The following is a 23,547-nucleotide window of genomic DNA, read 5'->3' as shown; positions in this document are numbered from 1 at the left end:
ACTAAACCCCACTACCTACAAAAAATACATATTTCAGCCTTCTTATGACCTCCACAGCACAGTGTGTTTAACTAAGCATATGAAATACAGGGATGTTATACCCAGCTTATGTCCATTACCATTAGGGTGACTGCAAAATATCCCAACTAACAAACTAAAACAAAGAGTGAGAAGGTCACAGAGACACAGACTGTCCATTGAAATGACTTAAAAAGAAATAGATCATGGGCTTTCAGAATTGCCATATAGCTGAAACACCTGATGTTCATAAGGGTCATTTGCATATATCCCATGTGCCTCTGATACAAGAGGTTTGAGAGGTCACTCAGTGGAAGTTCTAGCTTGGCTGTAATTTTCCTTTAGTTTTTACTGATTGTTTTTTTCTGTGTGACCTTCTCATTCATTGTTTTAAACTTAAAAAGAAGGACAACAACTTTAGATGACTTTCAGTAAAAGTGAATAGTATTATTAATACTATAAGAAGGATAATGACACAGTAGTGCTGTGCTAAACATGATATGGATGTTATTCTATTACAGAATATTAGATTCCTGATTAGTGAAGAAAGACTGCACACAGAAAAAAAAATGTGGGGAGGAAAAATAATATGGAACTTAAGAAGTGATGGTTGTTCTAGAGAACTAGTGTTAATAAAACAACAAAAAAAGGTGAAAATACTAGCTGTAACAATAGTAAGGATGAGAAGGTTAACTGTTGTGGGTATGAGGTGGGGAGAACAGATTTCTAATAGTATAGCATTATATGCATATAAAACTTCTTGTGTCTTTCGGCTTTTCCCGGTTAGGGGTTGCCACAGCGGAACTCTGGTCTGCTAATGATTGGCAGTAGATTTTTAGGTGCCGAGTTGCTGGCCCTGATGCACATCCTTCAATGAAGGTACGTCCATTCACACATGTCTACACACAGAAGACACTCTAGCTGAGAATCAAACAGGACGTCTTACTGTGAGGCGACAACGCTACCGCAGCACCACCACCGCAGTCTCTATGCATATAAAACTAAAAAGGAAAAATGAGAATGAAGGACTTCTATAAAAAACTGGCCTAAGTGGTAGCTTGAACTTAAAAAGAATATATATATATATATATATATATATATATATATATATATACATATATATATATATATATATATATATATATATATATATATATATATATATATATATATATATATATATATATATATACATATATTGTGTGTGTGTGTTTTGTTTGTTTCAGAGGCATGATGCCAGAAAAGAAGAGAAAGTAAAGCATGGGGAAATTTATAGAAATGTATTAGAGAATTTAAAGAATAATACAAGATTGTATTATGATATGGAAAAAGAAACAGGTAAAATAAATCTAGAGGAAGGACAGCATTACTATTTAGGAGCAATATTATTTACAAGAGAGAAAGGAGGCGGTAGCTGCTTATTTGATTACAATAGTAACATAGAATATTAGCGTAATGGGGGAAAGTACAAATTTAAAAGTAAAAGTAAAAATAATACAAGAATAAATAATCCCCCAGATTCAGCAAACTTCCATGCAGGAATAGCTTTATTCCTGAACGGTCCCTTATCTGCAGGAATAGCTTATTCCTGCAGGGAAGGGACCGTTCCTGTGCAGCACGGCAGCATGCCATGCATATGTATGAATGCACGCTGCCATGCTCTAATACGTACATAGGGATGTGTTACGAGTGCAGGGGGTGTGTCTGAGAGCAGTGCTCTCACAATACACATCCGCACACCAGAATTGCTGTACAGAAATATAAAAAGAGTGACATTGCTCGTCACACGTCTCAACCCATTAGAGTAAGAAATCTGGACAAAGCTATAATGGACAACTGTTAAATATTGTTATTACAAACTTAGAAAGTTGATAGACTAACAGGTTTTGTATTAGCATGAATTTTCTAAAGGGTATGAAGTCTAAAACGCAAATGTCTGTCATTATTTTCAAACTTCAATCTTTAATGATGTGCCAGATAGCCACAAGTTTATGAAAAGTGGACCAAGAATATAAGGCAAAAATCCAGATATACTGTGAAAAGTTATATGTCATCAACGTTTGCAAAGCACAACCCCCAACAAATACATTTTTTTTTCACATCTGCAATAAAGTTTAAGCATAGCTGCTTGGGTGTGCCTGTTGCTTAGCTATCCTTAGCCCAGCTTGAATGGCACAAGAAGTTAAATAGCAATAGACATCCAACATAAGCAGTAGTGCAATTGTGTAGTGTTTAGAGCATATGCTTTGCATATAATCATTCACAGTTCAAGCCCCACCAAAGTCATTTCCATTTTGTATGTGAAATCAGTACAATTTTCATTTATTTGTATATTTATATAGGAAGTAACTTGGGTGGCCACGGTGGTGCAGCAGTTAGCATTTCTGCCTCAAAGCAAGAGGTTCTCCAGTTCATTCCTCAGCTGGGATGCCTTCTGTGCAGAGTCTGCATGTCCTCCTTGTGGTTGTGTGGGTTTCCTCCGGGTGCTCCGGTTATCTCCCACATCCCAAAGACATGCTGTAGGTGGATTGGACACTCTAAATTGGCCCTAGGTGTGAGTGTGTGCCTTCTGTGGAAGGTTGAGCACTGGACTGGCAACTTGACACCATAAAACTTCACTGCCAATTATAAGCAGACAGTTGTCCACTGTAATGACCCCTAGCTGGGAAGAAGAATGTAGGAAGCAACTTATATTTCTCAACCAGAGTAGTGTATTAGGCCCCAGATATGAGGTGTTAGTGTACTGAAGTTGTGAAATCCCCAAGTGTCCCATAGATGAAGTCACACAAAATGTAATGTCAGAAAAGCACATAGGGAGATGTCAAGGAAGGTAAATGTAAAAGTATAAATGTGTATGTAAATATTCATGTTATATTACACAATGACCAGCCATTAACATACAAAAATGAGTGTGCTAATTGGCTAGCCTAAACAGAGTGCCTGTTGTAAATCCGACAGTATGGAAATGAAAAAAAGACTGGCTGCCTGGACTATTTCCATTTGTATACCACCTGTTTGTATTTCCAGTCTGCAGAGATAGCAATGGGGAAATGAAGATCTCCATTGTATTGAAAAACATATCTCCATATGTGTTGCGATTTGAAGAACTCATATAACATAGCAGGATAACATTAAAAAATGCAATGCAGATCCTTCTGTCAACAGAGAAAGATTTCTCATTACCTTTTTATATATCTCATTATGTTATACGAGTTCATCAACTTGTATAACATACCAAGATATGTAAAAAAGCAAATGTGATCCCCCTATCACCGTTGCTACCTCTGCACAGCACTGATGTACTGCGTAACTGTGGGAACATGTTCCTTACACATGTGCAGTACATCAGAAATGGCCAGGATACTGGAAACCTGTAGAAGGGCAGCATGGAGGCATGGTACAATGACATTTTTAAGAAAGGTACGTATTGTTTTTCTTAAATAATGTCATTGTATAATAGCAATATCTCGTGGCTGTGTTTGGGCAATGATGGACCTACCCACAGTTGGCATTGGATGGTCATGATGGCATTGTCCTTGTGACCAAACCACAACAACAGTGGTTAAATCCAGAATTACCCACACTAATCTGTGGATTATTGCTTAAATATAACATTATACATATAGGTTCATAGGTTCATAGGTTTATACTAGGCTATCTGCCCTAAGGCATTTATAAGCCTAGCCCAAATTATTGTGGCTTACGCCACCCCTATATGAAAAAATACTGTGCCCATTAGTTTGTTGTGCCTCTGTCCAGCAATGACACATATGACAGATTTTTCATGATCAGGTGGGCAATGTAGAAGGTCTTGTGTCGATGCACTTTCCACTATTTGTGGAGTGGGAGCACACAGGGTTCCTAACATAGCTGAAAAAGGCCTTATGATTGTCCTTTGAATCCATGGCAATTTTTGGATTTTGTTCTATCATGTAATAGCTTTCTCCTCTTATTGTAAAGTTTGTTCCATGCAGTCCTGGAGGTGTTCAAAGGATACAAGTTCTTCACTATGGTCTTTCACCTGGATGGTTACAGACACCATATGATATGGAGAAATGTGCCTTAATCTGTTTGTATCCATCAGATACCTTGTTCTAACAGGAACAAAATAGTCTGCCCTGCCAAGTCTCAAACCCAGAGCACTGTTCTCAACAATCACACCAACATACCACTTTACCATCTGACCTGCACAATGCTACACTGCTTTAATGATCATATCCTGCATTCAGGTTATTTAATGTTAATAAAAAAAACAGCAGTCCAATTGTTGAACCTATGACCCTGACCATTTTATTCAGAGGAATGTACCAGTACACCAGCTGAGCTTTAGACATTAATGTTGCTTTTTCAAACATATTATGCAATAGAGGCATATAACGTTAGGGGGAAAGTGTTGTGGAACACGTTGTGCATTGTATATAGACATGTACACACACACACATTTTATATATATATATATATATATATATATATATATATATATATATATATATATATATATATATTTTACATTTGTTGACTGGTATAGTCCAATTGGATACGTCCATTTTCACAGGAGGCCCGGGGAGAAAAGCTCCAAACTTACAAACAGGTAAAGACAAGCAAGTTACAGTATATGCACAAACATATTGTATTAACATACAAGTTACAGTCTCACATTTCAAGCTTATGAAGACTACAGTTTTTATACAGAAATATATACAAATATGTTACAGTTTTTCTTATCAAACCTATAGGTGCAGCTTATATACAGAGTATCTGCAAAGATATTACAGTTTTTCTTTTCAAACTTTTTAGTGTAAGAGGTTAGTTGCTATGAATAAGAAATTGCAGGGATATGGAAGTAGATGAGGCTTTAGTCAGGGTTAGAGCAAGAACATAACCAGTGAGTTTTAAAATACTGGGTTAGATTTTTTTGGAACTGATTAAGGGAGGGGTTCAGAGCAAGGTCAGATGGGAGCGAATTCCAGGTTTTGCCTACTGAATTTGCAAACAAAGATTCTCCAGATAGGTTGTTAGCTTTAACAGATTGGACCAAAAGTTTTGTAGTGGAATGAAGAGGCCTAGCGTTTTTGTAGGGATGGATAATGTTTTTAAGGGTGGGCATTTTTTCTGGATGCTTAATAACCTTGAATGCTACAGTAAGTTGATTAAATTGAATTAGCCAGGGGAATTCTAGCCAACCTAAGAGGTGTAGGTTTTGACAATGGTGTGTCCTGTAGGGAGTTCCTGTGGCAAACCTGGCAATTTGATTGTAGCAGCTAGAGAGTTTGCTGGGATCAGTTTTGTTCAAGTTAGTGAGTATTGGTGAGGCATAGAGTAGAGTTGAAAGAAGATGGGTATGGGCAATGGCAGTCCTAGCTAGAAGGGTGAGAAAAGGTTTGCTTTTGTATAGGGAGCCAAGTGTTTTATTAACGGTTCTAATCATTTGGTTTAAATGCATGTCATATCTGAGATTGTTGTCTATTATAACACCCAGGAGTTTGGTATACATATCTGGTGAGACTATGGTCCCATTGTTAGATATTATAGTAAATGAAGGTTGAGAGGATTTGCGAGTAGGGGAGAAGAGCAATAGCTTTGTTTTATTAGGGTTTAATGTCAGCTGTTGATTAGAGATCCAGATTTCCACTGTATTAAAGGTTTTCTGGGTTAAACTAAGGAGATCTGTAGGGGTAGAGGCTGAGCAGATCAGGGTGGAGTCATCAGCATATTGTATACAGGTTGCATCTGGGAATACAATGTGGAGGTCATTGATAAAGAGGGAAAAAAGAAGGGGTCCTAATATGGAGCCTTGAGGGACACCAAGGGTAATGGGGAGAAGGGTGGAGAGTTTGTCCTGCAAAAGGACAGCCTGCTGTCTTCCACTAAGGTAATATTTTAACCATTGTATAGCATGGTTGTTTAGGGATATTTTATTTAGGGTAAGTAAGAGTAGCTGGTGGTTAACCATGTCAAAGGCCTTGGAAAGTTTGAGAAACAGGGCAGAAGATAGTTTGTTGTTGTTACGGTTGGAATGTATGACATAAGAAAAGGAGAGGAGGGTGGAGCTGGTGCTGTGCTGTGGTCTAAGTCCATGTTGGGAGTTGGCCAGAAGATTATTTTGAATAAGGTAGTGTAAGAGTTGTTTATGGATACACTTTTCCATAATTTTTGCAAGAGGGGAAAGGATAGATATTGGTCTATAGTTTGACAGTTCAATGGAGCTGCCAACTTTATGGAGTGGTATAACATGGGATATTTTCCAGATAGAGGGGATAAAGGCTTCAGTTATGGTTCTGTATATCAAAATAGTGACAGGGTATGTTATGACATCAGCAGCTTTTTGCAGGTAGTCTGCGGGAGGATGTCAGCTGAAAGGGTGGTTGGTTTGAGTTTTTTTAATTAGGGCTCTAATGAGTGAAGTTGGATCTTTTTGGAAGCTAAAGGAGAGATTGTCACTGGCTTTAAGGGTTTCATCAATAGGACAAGTGGGTTTAAGTTTGTTAGCAAGGACCTGGATTATTTCTGTGAAGAAACTGTTGAAGGTATTGGTAATGGACTCCGGCAATTTCTGGGTAGTGGCTGAGGGGGTTGGAGAAGTGGATTGCCCTGGGTGTAGGAGTTTGTTAATATCTGCCCAGAACTTCTGTGGCTTGTTGTGGTCTTTCTGATGTAGATGGCAGAAATAGTATTTTTTGTCTAGTAATATGGATTTGTTTGTATCTTTCCTATATTTTCAAAATTTGAGTTGATCTTGTAGAGCTTTAGAGGTGCACCAGGTGTTCCTGGCATTATTTCTTTGCATGATTTTTAGTTTGGTTTCTTTAGTGAGCCAAGGGGCAACTTTTGTTTTAATTCTAATACAGTGTGCATGTGCATGGTTGTCAAGAATGGCCAGAGATATGTTCTTAAAGTGTGTTACTGCCTCATCTAGTGGTAGTTGTTTTAGAATTGACCAATTGCATAATTTAAGTTCTTCCAGGAATTTACTAAGGTTGAAATTTTTGTTATTTCTTATTGTTTTATATGTGGGTAGATGTGGACATTAAAATTTATGCCTAATAGTATGTGTTAAGAAATGGTCATTTAGATCTTCAGGGAGAGTACCTGATTTATACATGTGGTGGGGGCTATTAATTAGTATCCAGTCCAGGATACTTTCTTTATTGTTTAGGCTTGCTGATCCTAGTACTGGAGGTTATAGTTTGTGTAAAACCATGTAGGTTTATGTGGGTGGTTGGGGTGTCTGCAGTACGGGTAATCCAATCTATATTGAGGTCCTCTAGAACAATGGTCTGTTGGGGGTAGGCATTGCATAGCCAGTAGAGGATGTCTTCTAGGGTCCCTGAGTTATTACCTGAGGGAATATAGACACATACTATGTTTATACATTTGTTTTTATTTATTTGTAGTTTGGAAATCATAATTTCTGCTTTGTTAAATATAGGTGGTTGAAGGTTGTCTAGAGTAATATTTAGGGTACTTTTATAGAAAACAGCAACCTCTCCCCCTTTCCTGGCAGTACAATCTAGCCTGGGTATATTTTACCCTGGAGGTAGAATTTCATTATCTGACGTAGTTGGTTTTAACCATGTTTCAGTGAGACAAAGTATGTCGGGGGAGTAGGTTGTCAGGAGGGCATGGAGGTTGTGGACCTTATTGTTGATGCTTCTAATGTTTAAGTGGCAGGTCAATAGTGAGTTTGGGGGTTTATTTAGGCTTTGTATTAAGTTTGGGCTGTTATGATTAGAGTTGGTGTTGTCTAGGGATGGTGGCCCAGGGTTGAGGTGGATATCCCTATCAACAGTAAGGGTGTGGGGCAAACTAGCTATGAGCTTTAGAACTTTATTTATCAGTTTTTGGTAGTATTTAGTTTTGGTGTTAACACATCTGGGTATAACCAGGTGGGTGTTAGCAGGGATAAAGGAGTTGGTGTTAATGGACATGAATGAATGGGCAGAATGGTTTGAGAAGATTGGGATGGTAGCAAGGCTTTTGCAATGGTTGAATCCTATAAGGGATTTGTTTTCATAGATGGTGAGAGAATAAAGGGTGACTAGTAAAGGTAAGGTGTAAAGTAAGGGTGATATTTTAAAAGACTTGGTAAGTATTAGAGACATAATGGGAGGAATATACTCCTGGTAGGTAGGCAACCTAGGTGTAATAGCAGGTGGGGAGATAGTGGTAGGGGTGGGTTATAAATGAATTCCTGTTAATGGTTGGCAAAGGAAGAGGAGGGGTGTCTCTGAGGTGTTACAAATTTAGAGGTATTGGGGTGGGTGGGAATGGGGAGCAGGAAGAGGCATGAAGCGAGCCCGGAGGATGACCGGAGCAGGGCTTAACCACACCAGAGGAATCCTCAGAGCCTGTGATTAAAGTAAGAGGCTTTTTTCTTGCTTTTGTACTTGCTTTAAGTTCTAATCTATGTTCTGTTTTTAAACACAGACAGCAACTTTAACAGTACAATTAGTGCAGTTATACCTCCAAACCATCCCTTCCCAACCTGTTAGCGCAAGGAACCTGTACAAAGACTTTAAAAGGGGGGGATGGGTCACATATATGGACATAGAAAATCGTTGTTACAAATGAAGATGTGTGACAGCAACAATGTGTGTTTCACGAGACAGTCACTGAAATGTCATGTCATGTATTTACTGACATAAATCCTTGGATCATCACCATGATTTACCAGACAAATATAAATACATTTTGGAACTGAAGAAAAGTATGGTCCAAACATCTGGGCATTCTGTGGAAAATCTGGCTGTGGAGAGGTATGCTCAGAACCCCTTAATGCAATGAATGTGGACCAAGCCTGACAAAGTGGCGGGACAAAGGCATGAAAATAGGGACATGTACAAAATATGTCGGTAGATAAGCTGAGAATATTCATGTAGTAACAGTGTATGTCCTAACATATACCAACTGAAATATCACAAATCCAGGACTCAGTTGCTTCTCATTAGTTACTGACCTCAGTTCCCACATCATCCCATTAATGTGTCATGCATACATAACAGTTATGGGGACAAGACCAAAGATATTGGCCACACAACTGGACATCCTATGAATATGTGGATATAATAAAACAGTAGGGAAACTACACTGAGCTACCGAGCAATGTCCAGACTACAATCAGACTGTCATAACACTACCCAGGTCCAGCTCTGGGGCTGTACACATGCAGTAGCAAATATAAAAGGCAGTACAGGGATGTAATAATAGTGGAATTCAGACACTGGGGTGAAAGTGCATACCCCAAACTAGTGCACCACAGTGACAGCAACATACCAGTAAGCAAACTGAACATGACAGTATAATACTGTGACAGCAACCACATACTGTTTATCACTCACACATTACCCATACATATACTGCCTCAATTCACAGTGTACTGGGAATCTGGAGGTGTTACATAACATTTCAAAGTCAACCGCTAAAAGCATATGGACCTGATAGACCACCAGCAGCTGTAGCAGCATGCCGAGTCAGATTGGTAAAGGATGTATGGCACTCACAGCTGCTACTCTCTCTACCCAGCCTAAAAAACATAAACACACAACACTGCTACACAACCTTGGCAGTCTGTTCACAATGACCAGACATGCATACTGTCATATGTGCAGATTTCCACAGAATTATCAGGGTGGGGACACATAACCCTGGCCACCACTGCATACCATGGTCAGGAGTTTGCCAGGTCATTGTCATGTTAACCGATGGGCATTTGGTAATTAATGATATACCATACCTCTGTACCTAGTAGTTCAGGACATATGGACAATGCATGGCATATATATGGGACAGGGGGCTTTAAAGAGGGACATAGCACACATGATGGTGTTACAAATTGAAACAGTAGCTGCTGTTACATGTGTTGTTGTAACATCACATTCCTGAAGGAAATGATGTGTGGAACACCAATGGATGACTACACATACTGACTACAAGCCTCACATTATCCTACCAACCCCACAAAAACAGATGTTGGATGTGGAATGGACCAAGCATAATAGACAAACATCTGGCCAGTCTGTGGACAACATGCCAGTTGAGAGCTATGTCAGATGCCTATCATTGTCAGATGTCAAGTCTCCCAGTAAATGCATGTCCAGACAAACCATATCAATGTAGCAACCTCCTATGTGTATAACAATGCTAATGACATGCAAGCTGTACCAAACTCTGGAGCTTTGTCCCCCATGTTGCTGGGCTGTCTCACCCCCTAAATGGCCCATCTCAATACTGGAAAATTGCCAAATTCCAGTAATAACAGTCACATAGGTAAAAAACCCACTCTCCAAAGCTAAGAATGTAGCATCCATGGACCAGATGACATCCCGGGCTGTGTACTATATCAACCACAAAATGAATTGGCACCTCACCTAAGTGTCATGTTTAATCATACCTTCACCTCAGGCTTCGTTACCACTGAGTTATCCCACTCCACAAGGGGGGATCCACCTTGGATCCCAGGAACTACCACCCCATCAGTCTGACAAGCCTGATCTGCAAGGCCATGGAACGTATTATCATGGAACTTATAAACAAAGACATTGGCAACCTTAAAACACTGGACCCCACCCAGTTTGGGTTTGTGAAGTGCCGATCTTGTCTCCTGAACCTTATTGACTTCTTCGAATCAGTCTCCAGAGCCATGGACAAGGATAAGGCAGTCCACACAGCCTATCTGGACCTCGCCAAGGCCTTTGACACCATCCCCCACTCTGGAATCATAGACAAACTTACTAAGCTGGGCATTAATCCCTACATCACACGATGGGTTGCAAACTGGCTTACTGACAGAACCCACACTGTAAAAGTAGCTGACTCCAAATCCAACTCCAGACAAGTGACAAGTGGAGTACCTCAGGGTTCAGTCCTGGGACCTCTCTTGTTTGGCATCTACTTCTCTGAAGTACAGGCCAACACTAAGGGACTCTGACTAACAAAGTTTGCAGATGACTGCAAACTGGGAGCCATTATTGACTCCCCAAATGATGTGGATACTCTACAAAAAGGCCTTACAGAAACAGATGCTTGGTGCCAGAGCCATGGGCTCAAGCTCAATGGCAAGAAATGTATAGTTATCCCCTTTGGGAAAAAACATGTACCCATGAATTATTACATAGGTGGCAGTACACTAAACATTGAAAGTGTGATAAGAGACTTAGGGACCCAGGTGGACAGTGGTCTCATCTTCAGTAACCTCATCACCACAACAGTCAGGAAATCCTTCTATGTGGCACACTTCATCACTAAGGGCTTTTCATCCAGAAAAAAGGAGGTCATTGTCCCACTATATTCATCCCTCATTAGACCCATTATAGAATACAATGCCCCATTTGGTATGTACCTCTCAAGACATCTGCAACAACTGGAAAGGCCATAGAAATACCTCACTAAAAGAATCACAGGCCTAAAGCAGATGCCCTATGCTGACCGCCTTAAAAATCTTGAGCTATACTCTGTCGCATATCGTCTACTCCGAGGCGATCTCTGCTTAACATACAAGGCCATGTCAAACCCAGAGCTGTTGGACATGCTACACTTAAAATAATCCCAATCCCTCAGCGCCACATGCTCCTGGGATCTAAATCTTGTCATCACAATAAACAAAACATGCTGGAGGGATAGGTTCCTGACCCAGAGACTCCCCAGACTCTGGAATAGACTGCCCATACATGTCAAGCAGAGCACCTCTTTGGCCCTCTTCAAAAGGAAACTTAATGATTGGATGGGAGAAAGGAAATTCACCCTGGGGATCATGTCAGTCACCCTGGTAGACAGGGGTCCAGGGAAGTAAGTAGTGTGGGAAAAAATAGCCAGGGAATTGTTATGGCTTGGCTTGTATAGTCCCTAGGGCCGATAGCCTAGTACCAACCTATGAACATGTCCTGTCCTGTGAGGTATTTCCACCTATTGTCTGTGAAGCTGTAGCCCCCACACCTCCATAGTGTCCCCTGCACAGGCCAAGCAAGGCCCACATGAAGGGCATCCCATCCCATATGGTGAAACTAGCAGCTGTGTCCAGGGCCACAACACAATACCATGTGGGCACCTACATAGCTGCATGGCCTCAGCAATACTCAACAGGATAACATCAACCCCCTCAAGGTAGGCTGAATTCTTCTAGTGGACAGCATCAATACACAAACCACAGACTTTGTCCATAGATTGGCTATGCAGGCCAAATCAGGAGCATGCACCAACCTGGAATCAAGTCAGTCTTTGATCAAGCATATAAGGGCACAGGTGGAGTACTGTAAATCTAACTATGAGTACAAATTGGACACATCCACCAAGGCCAATCACAAGGCCATCTTCCCAAATGTCTGCAGTCTTTGAGGTCACATACTAGCCCACCTTGTAATGGTGGCCAATCAGGCCACATATGCACACAATATAGCTATAGGGAACCCGCTGCAGATAGGTTTAAGCCAAACATCACTCCCTGGCTCAGCAACACCATAGCTAGATATGCCCAGCACCCACACCCTACCCCTCATCACCAGTGAGCATGTACATATTGCCTACTGAAAGGCAACAAATGTAGTTATCCATGGCACTTGATAACATTCCTGTCTGCATCCTACATGAACTCAGGCATGTGTGTCCAGCAACATTACACATCGTAGTCATAGCAATACTTGGCACCATCTACACCCCATCTACATGGAAGATGGCCAGTGTCATCCCTTAACACAGACATGAATGAGGAGTACAGGATTAGGAAATTAAGTATGCCTCATTGGGGGAAATATGACACCTCAGGGCCAGCAGTGCAATGCAAGTGGATACAGAGCTGATACGTTACAGGGGTTTGGTGTGGTTGTGAGTGGTGGCTACTGGTATTCAATGTGGATGTGCAAGTTCTGTACATATAGTTGCCAAATGTATGAGGTCCTGTGATGTGTCTTCATTGTAATGTCTCCCAGATGTAATGTTGCATCAGCAAAGGTCAACATTCTCAGCAGCTCAGACAAATGTAATCATAGAAGCCATGCTACACAACCATGCTATAATGCTTGGCTGTAGCCAGCAACATCTGCAGGAGAGGACTGGCCTGTGTGACATCCTTGTCCACAGGGTAAATGATGTTGGCCTGCATGCATGTACATATGAGCAAGTCTGGCATTATGAAAGTGAGCTCATATGCCATGCCTGGCAAAGGGCTGCTGCAAAGGCCAGGGACCGCACAGCCACAGGTATGACCCTGGCCTTGCAGCCCCACTGGCACCCACCAGAGAGCTGCACAGGTACAATGGGGCACTCATCCCAGTACAACATCAGAGTACAAACCCACCACATACTGGAGGTGGTTGGCATCCAGACAATGGACGAGGAGTGTGCAGGTAAGGCCCCAGTGTAGATTACTTCACTAGTGTGGCAGACATACTTATAATTGTATAGTATCTATGTACACGTGTAAGGTCAGGTTGCAGTTGTGGATGGGATTTTCAAATGCACAGATATGCACATCTATGGTGAAGGACAGCAAATTGTGTAGTATTGGGGGTTGTACTGTACATGTGCACACATGCTGTGTCCATCCTGTACCAATGCCACTTGTGGGTCTGCTGACAATACTACCCTCACACAACTACCTAGGTCCCTCCTGTCTGCATGTGGGATGGCAGCCTGCAGTTGGTGAGTATGCAATTGTACTTTTGTGGTCTGCCAATACCCCAGGCATGTGAAGGCCATGCAGTGTACCATGCACCCAACTGCCACTCATAGCCATATTGCTTTATGTGCATGTTTGCCTGCGTTGAGGTCAACTGCACTGCATCACAGTGGTCATCACAGAGGCCTATCTGATCAGATTGTATCATCCCTGTAGCATAACACACAGCCTGTCAGTGCAAGACTTCTGGACAGAGAGCAACACAATGGTTGGACAAATGGCCTAAGGTAGGGACATGTGTGAAACATTACTGTCATATAGTGAATATAAAGAGTGTACACACCCCAGTTAAGATGCCAGGTGTTTGTGATGTCTATACAAATTTAGACCACAATATGTCAGTACCCATCTTTTCAAAACTTTAATGTGACCTATGACATTAACAAATATCTGTACAAACAATCAATCTGTTGCCCACCAAATATGGAGTATACAAACCCCCAATATGCTGGATGCATATGTGTGCACACCCTTCAAATAATATGTCATTGCAGCAGCTTATGATTTACTGACAGCATAAAGTCTGCTTGGGTACACACCAGCCATCAAGTAAAGGCACTCTGACTAACACCAAATAACAGTCTGCTGTCCAAGTGGGATAACCATGACATATTCTCAGTTGCCTGCAACAGCAACAGCCATGGTTTGCAGACAGCATACAAAGCAGCAAAGGGATCTCATATTTGAAAGCTATCAGTCAAAAGTAGGGTACAGCAACATTACTATAGCAGTGCATACACCATGGAACACAGTGGAGACAGTTGTCAAAAGGTGGAGTGAATCTGGGACAATAGTGCTGTTGATAAGAACCTGATGCCCCTACAAAAATGATGACAACACATGTCAAGACTTGGCCAGGGAGGTTACCAGGGGACATACAGCAATACCGAGGGATTTGCAGGAACCCCTTGCTAGTACTGTTGTTCTGTACTACCTTTGAGAACACTCACCCATAGGCTGCATATGTCTGGCCTATGGTATAGGGTCAGAAGATCAAAGCATTCCCACACATCAAAAACAGGCGTGGATACAAATTGCAATTCAGCACATCATGTCTCCGAAAGGCAGGTGTGAAAATGTGCTATGGTGTAATGAGGGATCGACTTCACAGGCACAATACCAACAGGTATGTGTGGTGCACAAGCAACACCTCTCATAACCTGAACACCAACATCCCCATGGTGAATCACACTGGTGGCAGCAGCCTGCTGTGGGGCTGCTGTTCCACAGACAGAACAGGGCCTGTAGTCACGGTGGTGGGAATACTGAACATTTCCTAATAACACCCACTTCTGCCCAAAATACATCAGGTGTCTGCAAGAATGCTGAGGATGTAGAGGTGTGTCAACTTTCAACATGACAAAGAACTTCAGCATACATCCAAAGCTACCTAAGACTGGCTCTGCCTGAACACAAATATGGGTATGGATTGGCTCAGCCAGAGCCTAGACCTACACCAGACAGAAAACCCCAGTGTGACCTGATGAGGGCTTTGCACATGAGCTGACCTTGCATTCTGACAGAGTTGGGTGACCTTTGCATGGAAGAGTGGCCAAATAATGCCAAGTCAGGATGTACCTTGCTGATAGACACCTTCATAAGAAGAGTGAATGCTGTAAGCCACTTACAAGGTGCTTCAACAACTTATCATTTTAAGAGTGTGCACACGTATGCAATCAACATATTGTACATTTTGCAATCATCATATTTTATACATATCACGTGTTTGATTATCGATTGGGTTGCACAGGTCATATGTCACACAGAAGGTGGGTGACATATTTGAATGCATTATTGTGGTCTCATCCTCTAAATAACAAGAACATGGCATGTTAACAGGGTTGTGTATACTTATCATATCACTGTAAGCTTACAAGGCTGGTGATGTAACAGGGATTGAGTAACCATACATTCACTACTTGTTTGCAGATCTGACACTCACATGTATGTAATTAATCAGTGATCTCACTACTCAGATCATCCCACGTATGTCACAGAGAAATACAGGGGTTATGAGAAATAGAGCAGACAAATAGGCCTGTGAGGATATGTACAGTTGTGAAGTATGTTCTGTAGTACTTGCCACTGTGCTATACAGGTGGACAGCAATGATGTGTACATGCCTGCAGTCTGTGCTGGGGAACTGCCATCACACACTAACACTAATCACGTATCCCAGAGCTCTATATTGTCACTTAAATGTTGTACAACTGTCTGCAATGCATGATGTTGACAGCCATGTGTCATGCATGTCACCATGTGGGTAATGTGTGGTCTGTGCAACAGATTTGTGCCACTTCACCTGTAAGTAAATGTGTGTGTGTGTGTGTGTGTGTGTGTGTGTGTGTGTGTGTGTGTGTGTGTGTGTGTGTGTGCATGTGTGTGTGTGTGTGTGTGTGTGTGTGTGTGTGTGTGTGTGTGTGTGTGTGTGTGTGTGTGTATGTACCAGCCAACATCAAAGTGCAGGTATTAATGTACATATGTTGTCTTCCTCTCACAGGTGGCAATGGGGTCTGGCTTCCATCCTTTTGAAACAATGTCAATATCTCTGCAAACTCTGACAATGATGATAGGAATATTGAAGTATAGGTGGGGCTGTCAGTGGCTGAATCTGTGCCATTAGTTGGCATCCCACTCTTGTGCACATCATCACGGCACACAGTGACAATGCCCACAAATACCCTGTAACCATGACCACAGATGATGGACAGTTGGCAGATGCTGGAATTGAACAGGCTAGTGTGGTGACTATGGCAGGTGTGAGTGTAGATACTGGCCATAGCCAGAATGCAGCCAAGGTCCTACACAGGTGGAAGAACAGGGGTGCTGGCAGGGGGAACTATGCTTGTTAGGCCACTGTTGCAAGTGCCACAGAAGGAGTCATCAGAAGCATGTTCCAGGCTGTCATTGATGCACAAGCACATAGTGAATGCCACAACACACAAATACTCAGGATGGTGGATGCAACTCTCCCTGATGTATGTGGTGACATACATGTCCTTCTTGGATCCACATGTCAAAATATTGAGGTGTGGATCCATCAACAAACTAATCACCTTGGGAATCCACATCCCTCCCACCCCCACTGCAAAGGTAACCACCATGACAAACACCCCCAAAGCTAACCGTGGGCTCCTTAAAACAGAGTTGGCTAAGTTCATGGCACACACGCAAATGGAGAATAGTTGCATGACCACCAGATCATACACCAATGCACTGTATGAACACATAGACATGTGCATGGATCTTGCCATGACCAATAGAACCAAGATGTTGTCCTCCAAAACAGGAAGCCAGTATGGTGGTCCCATGCCATACACAAACTCTAGAATGGAACAAATAAGTTGATGCAGAAAAAGGTGAAGTCCCAAGACTGGAACAACTCCCTTATTGGCCTAAACAAAAGGTTGAGATCACTCATCAAATCCTCTAAAGCTAGCTACTATGAAAACAAAATTGATGTGGTTAGGAAAGACAAACACAAGGTCTTCAATAGTTATGTGTATAATCTCCACACCAATACCCAGATATGCTCTGAGCTACTGCACAATGGTACCTCCTATACCGAGCCAACAGATATTGCCAATATACTGTCCGACAGATTCAGTGCCAACCTGACCCCTCTCACACCCACAAAGGACCAATCACAATACCAGTAGTTTGCCATTCAGCCAGCATCACTGCTGCACAGGTTAAAATAGCACTGTCCAAGGCCAGGAATACATCTTCTATGATACCTGAAAATATCCATGGCTGTGTTGTACATGAACTACAGAGTAACCTGACACCACACCTGTGTGCCCTTTTCAATCACAGCCTCACCTTAGGCTTTGTCCCTAGCAAATGGCGCACTGCTACAATCATCCCTCTACATCACGTAGGAGCCACTACAGACCCTGAGAACTATCACTCCATTAGCCTGATGAGTCTGATATGCAACACTATGAAACACATCATCATGGACCTACTAAACAAGGATATAGGGGATTTCCAGAGTCTGGATACCACACAGTTTGGTTTTGTGGAGGGTAGATCATGCCTGCACATCCTGGTCAGCTTCTTTGAGTCAGTCACCAGAGCTGTGGATGATGTCAAGGTGGACATACAGGATACCTTGATCTGGCCAAAGCCTTTCATACCATTCCCCCCTCTGAAATCATAAAAAAGCCACTAAGGTAGGCATCAACCCCTATATCACTAGGTGGGTTGCAAACTGGCTCACAGATAGACCCATGGTGTGAAAGTAGCTGACTCCAAGTTAGACCGACAACCAGTCACGAGTGGGGTCCCACAGTGTTCGGTCCCGGGTCCTGCTCTGTTTGGTATCTACTTCTCTGAAGTGCAGGCCATCACAAGGTCATTCTGGTTGACAAAAGTTTGCAGATGATTGCATGTTGGGAGCTATTATTAACTACTCAAGTGATGTTGACATTCAGCAGAAAGGCCTCACTGAGACTAATGTATGCTGTCAGAAGCATGGCCTGAAGCTCAATGGCCAAATATGTGTCAACATCCCTTTTGGGAACAACTCAGTTCCCATAAATCACCACATTGATGGTAGTCCACCACATTGCACTGTGAGCAAACAGTCCTTCTATGTGGAACATCTGATTACTAATGGTCTTGCATCCAGGAAGTAGGGGGCTATTGTCTCCCCCTACTCTTTCTTCATTAGGCCAAAAATCAGGTACAATGCCCTATTTGGCATGTACCTCAATGGACACCTGCAACAAATGCAGAGGCCGCAAACGTACCTCACAAAGATGATCCTAGGCCTGAAACAGTTGTTCTATATGGACAGACTCAAAACACACCAACTATTCTCTGTCTCATATTGCCTACATAGAGGAGATCTCTGCTTGCCCTACAAAGCCATGTCTAAATGCTACATCCAAGGATATCCCAATCCCTCTGCACTACATGCTCCAGAGACCTCAACCTCAGTACCACACTCAACAGAACATGTCAGGGGAATGGGTTCATAAACAGTTGTTCTATATGGACAGACTCAAAACACACCAACTATTCTCTGTCTCATATTGCCTACATAGAGGAGATCTCTGCTTGCCCTACAAAGCCATGTCTGACCCAGCTTTGTTAGAAATGCTACATCCAAGGATATCCCAATCCCTCTGCACTACATGCTCCAGAGACCTCAACCTCAGTACCACACTCAACAGAACATGTCAGGGGAATGGGTGAATAACCCAGAGACTGCCCATGCTATGGACTAGATGTCCCATACATGTCAAACAGAGCACCTCACTGGCACTCTTCAAGAGAAATCTTGCTGAATGGATGGAAAATAGAGAATTCACCCCAGGAATCACTGCAGTGGCTCTACTCCACAGAGACACTGGGAAATAATGTCAGGTGGCACAATGACAAGGTAATCCTCTCGCTAGGCTTCTAAAGGCTCCAGGGTCATTGGCCTAGTACACACCTATGAACCTAAACATCTGGATATCCCATAGACATCTGTACACAGAACTGGAATGGCCTGCACAATCATTTAGCATGCTGCATGTGAGGCAGATGCCATTACCACGCTATATAAGGTAATGCCATTGGGAGATGGTAAACAAGGCATGGATGGTACACCAATCAAAATGCTATAAGCCAAACAGGATATGATCTTTGGCGAAAGGAACACACACACAGTTGCCACTACTGAGAGTAGAACACATACCTATCTAGTTATTTTGACTACAGTGTTATGCAGTTATCAGATGCACCATGGAGCTTACATGAGTACTCCTTGCTCAAGTAAAATCTAAGGTGAATGACATCATCAGGCCTAGTAAAGTAGGGAGATGGAACAATTTCAGGGTGGTACACAAATCAAAATGGTATAACCCACACAGTACATGATTCTTGCACACACTCTCACACACACACACACACACACACACACACACACACACACACACACACACACACACACACACACACACACACACACACACACACACACACACACACACACTCACTTGGCAGTATAGGGATAAGAACTCCTGCCTATCTAGTTATGTCTACTATAGTGTTTCACAGTTACTGCATGCACTACAAAGCTTACTCAACTTTCACATGGCCGAAGCTGCTGATAACTACACAGCTGAGGTAAAGTATTCCAGGTGGCAGTAGGTCTGCCTTCCGTTCCACCATTACATCATGCTAGTTCTTTCTGCCTTGCACTTCAACTGGCATTATGGCTTGGAACTTCACCAGGTTATTGTATCAATAAGTGTTGCACAGCTGGGAGCTATCAGCAGTACTCGTTCATCACAGAAGTATCCCCAGTACTTACTAGTTATGTCAAGCCCTCCTGGCATGATTGCAGGGCAGTTTTCTGTGCTGTCACCCACTAACCTGGTGCACTTGTCCATTCTGAGGCACTGTTGCAACTACCTCATGTACACAGACAGCCCTCCCCTCTAAACTTCAAACACTCAGACCTGTGGGAGTTACGTGTATATCACCCAATGTAGACATATGCACTTTCCAGCAAAGACTGGACTTGCAGTTCAAGAGGATAAGTTCAACACCTGCACCACACCATGTGGAACACATAGCTCACCATGACACCCACTTTGACAGCCATGACATACAGTGAAAAGCCACACACCCACCTTCACAGAGGCACTCAATGGACATTTACCCAAACAGCACAGACCAGAAAGACAGACATCCACTCAGTCACCATGACATGGCATATGCCGAGCGTCACATATTTAACATACACAGCATGCCCCCAACCTAGGCGGCCATGGTGGTGAAGTGGTTAGCTTTGGCACTTCACAGCAAGAGCTTCTCCAGTTTGATCCTTGGCTGGGGTGCCATCTTTGTGGAGTCTGCATGTCCTCCCTGTGGTCACGTGGGTTTCCTCCAGGTGCTCTAGTTTATTCCCACATCCCAAAGACATGCTGTAGGTGGATTGGACACTCTAAATTGGCCCTAGGTGTGAGTGCATGCATGTGTGTGCCTTCTGTGGAAGGTTGGGCACTGGGCTGGCAACTTGTCACCGTAACGGACAGGTGATCTGCTGTGGCAACCCATAACCGGGAAAAGCTGAAAGAAGAAGAAGAATTGTGCCCTCAACCTAAGCTCCTAAGACTGACCACCTTGAACAATACAATGCTCATTGGTAATTGACTACTGAGGCACCCACATATCCCACTCACTAAGTTGAATATGGAGCAGGTAACAGCCAAATATCTATCACATGCCAGGATCCAACACATGACACAGCTAGTCACAGCACTCCACAACAACTATGAGTATCACTCTGTATCCATGTGGGTGTGAATGACTTGGGACCCACCTCCCTGGACTACATGACAGGAGACATGGTTGAACTCTCTGATTATGTGGTCCAGGCAGGTATGACAGTAGCCCTGAGCAGTATACCACCATCACCCAGAATGATGCTGCGGTACTATCAACAGATTATTGACTGCAACACTGGCTTATATATTTTGTGTCATTCTCATGGGATCCAGTACCTGTCTGCTTGGGTGACATGATTGACAGAACTGATTAACCCGGATTCACGAAGCTTAATGTTGGAATAGCGTTATTCTGACATGGAGTGGTTCGTGTCCATGTAGAGCAGCAGTGTACTTTGAATATTAATGAAGGCTCGCTGCTCAACTCTGACACAGAAATCGATCTCTGTACGAGCACAGGGGCTGTCTGATCTCACAAAGTACATGCCCCTGCATGGAAGTCAACAGCAGAGAGAGTGTGTGTCTGCAGACACTACTGTTAGTGTCCATGGATAAAAAAAAACAATAAAGCACACACGACACATTCCCAAGTATGTAAGAGCAATATTTAAAATCTGTCCCTATTTGTTCCCCCATCATTACATGCTTTCCCCAGAGTGTGTGCAAGTACAAGGTAATGCAAAGCCCCAGTCATGTTATCAATGTTCACACAGCCCACCCACATAGATAAAAGTGCAGAAAGCAATGTCCATACCCCTAGTAAAAGTCAAAACACATATGTTTTTGTTTTTCATTGTATTCCTCCTCTGTGATAAAGTTTGAAGTATATCAACAAAATAAACAGCCTTTGCAGATCTTGAATCCAGGATTCCATAATAAAAATACTTAATCACTAAGCCATTTGAGATGTATCATGCACTCTAGTTATTAAACATTAAGGCAAATAAATATCAGTCCCAAGAGCCCATACACCATAGTCAAAGCAATTCATAGGTTCATAGGTTCATACTAGGCTATCTGCCCTAGGGCATTTATAAGCCTAGCCAGAGTGTGTTTGGCTTTCGCCACCCATTTTAAATTAATTTTGCTATGCCTTTTTTTGAGGATAGTATACTGTGCCTCTCTCTAACAGTGACACAGAAGTGATAGCCGGGGTAAACCTACGATCTCCGATCCACTCATCAAGATTCCTCTTGAAGAGAGTCAGTGGGGGACTTTGCCTAACCTGGACTGGGATTTTATTCCAGAGTGAAGGGAGCCTCTGGGTTATGAATCTGTCCCTCCAGCATGTCATATTTATTTCAGTGCTGAGGTTCAAGTCTCTCGAGCGCGTAGCTCGATGGGATTTGGATTTTCTGAGGTGCAGCATGTCCATTAATTCTGGGTTGGACATGGCTTTATACCTCAGGCACAGATCGCCTCTGAGCAGGCGGTATGTCACTGAGTAGAGCTGGAGTTTCTTTAACCAGGCAGCATATGGCATCTTTTTGAGCCCTTTGATCCTCTTGGTGAGGTACTTTTGGGGTCTTTCCAGTTGCTGCAGGTGTCTGGTAAGGTACATCCCAAAAGGGGCATTGTACTCAATTATGGGCCTGATGAGGGATGAGTAAAGAGGCACGATGACCTCTCCTGATCTAGATGTGAATCCCTTCATGATTAGGTGGGCTATATAAAATGTTTTTCTAACCACTTTGGCCACGTGGTTGTCAAATGAGAGATTACTGTCAACTTGGGTCCCCAGGTCCCTAATGACTTCTTCTATACTTAATGGATTACCACCTATGTGGTAATTTGTGGGCACTTTGTTTTTGCCAAAGGGATGACTATACACTTTTGGCGTTTAGCTTGAGGCCATGGCTCTGGCACCAGTTGTCTGTTTCTATGAGGCCCTTTTGGAGGATGCTTGTGTCGGCTGGAGAGTTGATTATGGTGCCCAGTTTGCAGTCATCTGAACTTGGTCAGCCACAGTCCTTCCGTGTTGGCCTGTACGCCGAGAAATATATACCGAACAAGAGAGGTCCCAGGACTGAGCCTTGTGGGACGCCACTTGTAACTGGTTTGGAGTCTGACATGGCTCCAGCAATTCTAACCATGTGGGTTCTGTCCTTGAGCCAGTTTGCAACCCATCTAGTGACATAGGGCTTCATATTTAAGCTGCTGAGCTTATCTATAATGCCCCAGTGGGGTATTGTATCGAAGGCTTTTGTGAGGGCCAGGTAGGCTGTGTGGACCACCTTCCCCTCGTCAATGGCCTTGGTGACTGTTTAAAAGAAATCGACCAGGTTTAAGAGGCAGGATCTGCCCTTAACAAAGCCAAACTGGGTAGGATCCAGTGTCTGTAGGTCCCCAATATCTTTATTTATGAGGTCCATGATGATCCTTTCCATAGCTTTGCAGACCAAGCTAGTCAGGCTTATGGGGCGATAGTTTCCAGGATCCGTTGAGGCACCACCTTTGTGGAGAGGGACCACTGTTGCTGTACACCACTCTTTGGGTACATATCCTGTAGTAAGGCTAAGACTGAACAGTAGTTTTATGTTTGGGTTTAGCTCTTCTTGGAGTTCATGTAGGGCCCAGCCCGGGACACCATCTTGTCCCATTGGTGTTGTGTTTTTTGCTTTGGAGCGGGCGGCT

The sequence above is a fragment of the Protopterus annectens genome, chromosome 5.part1, assembly GCF_019279795.1.
Source record: "Protopterus annectens isolate FY-2018-M chromosome 5.part1, PAN1.0, whole genome shotgun sequence".
In the NCBI taxonomy this organism is placed as follows: Eukaryota; Metazoa; Chordata; order Ceratodontiformes; family Protopteridae; genus Protopterus; species Protopterus annectens.
This window is presented reverse-complemented; position numbering follows the sequence as displayed.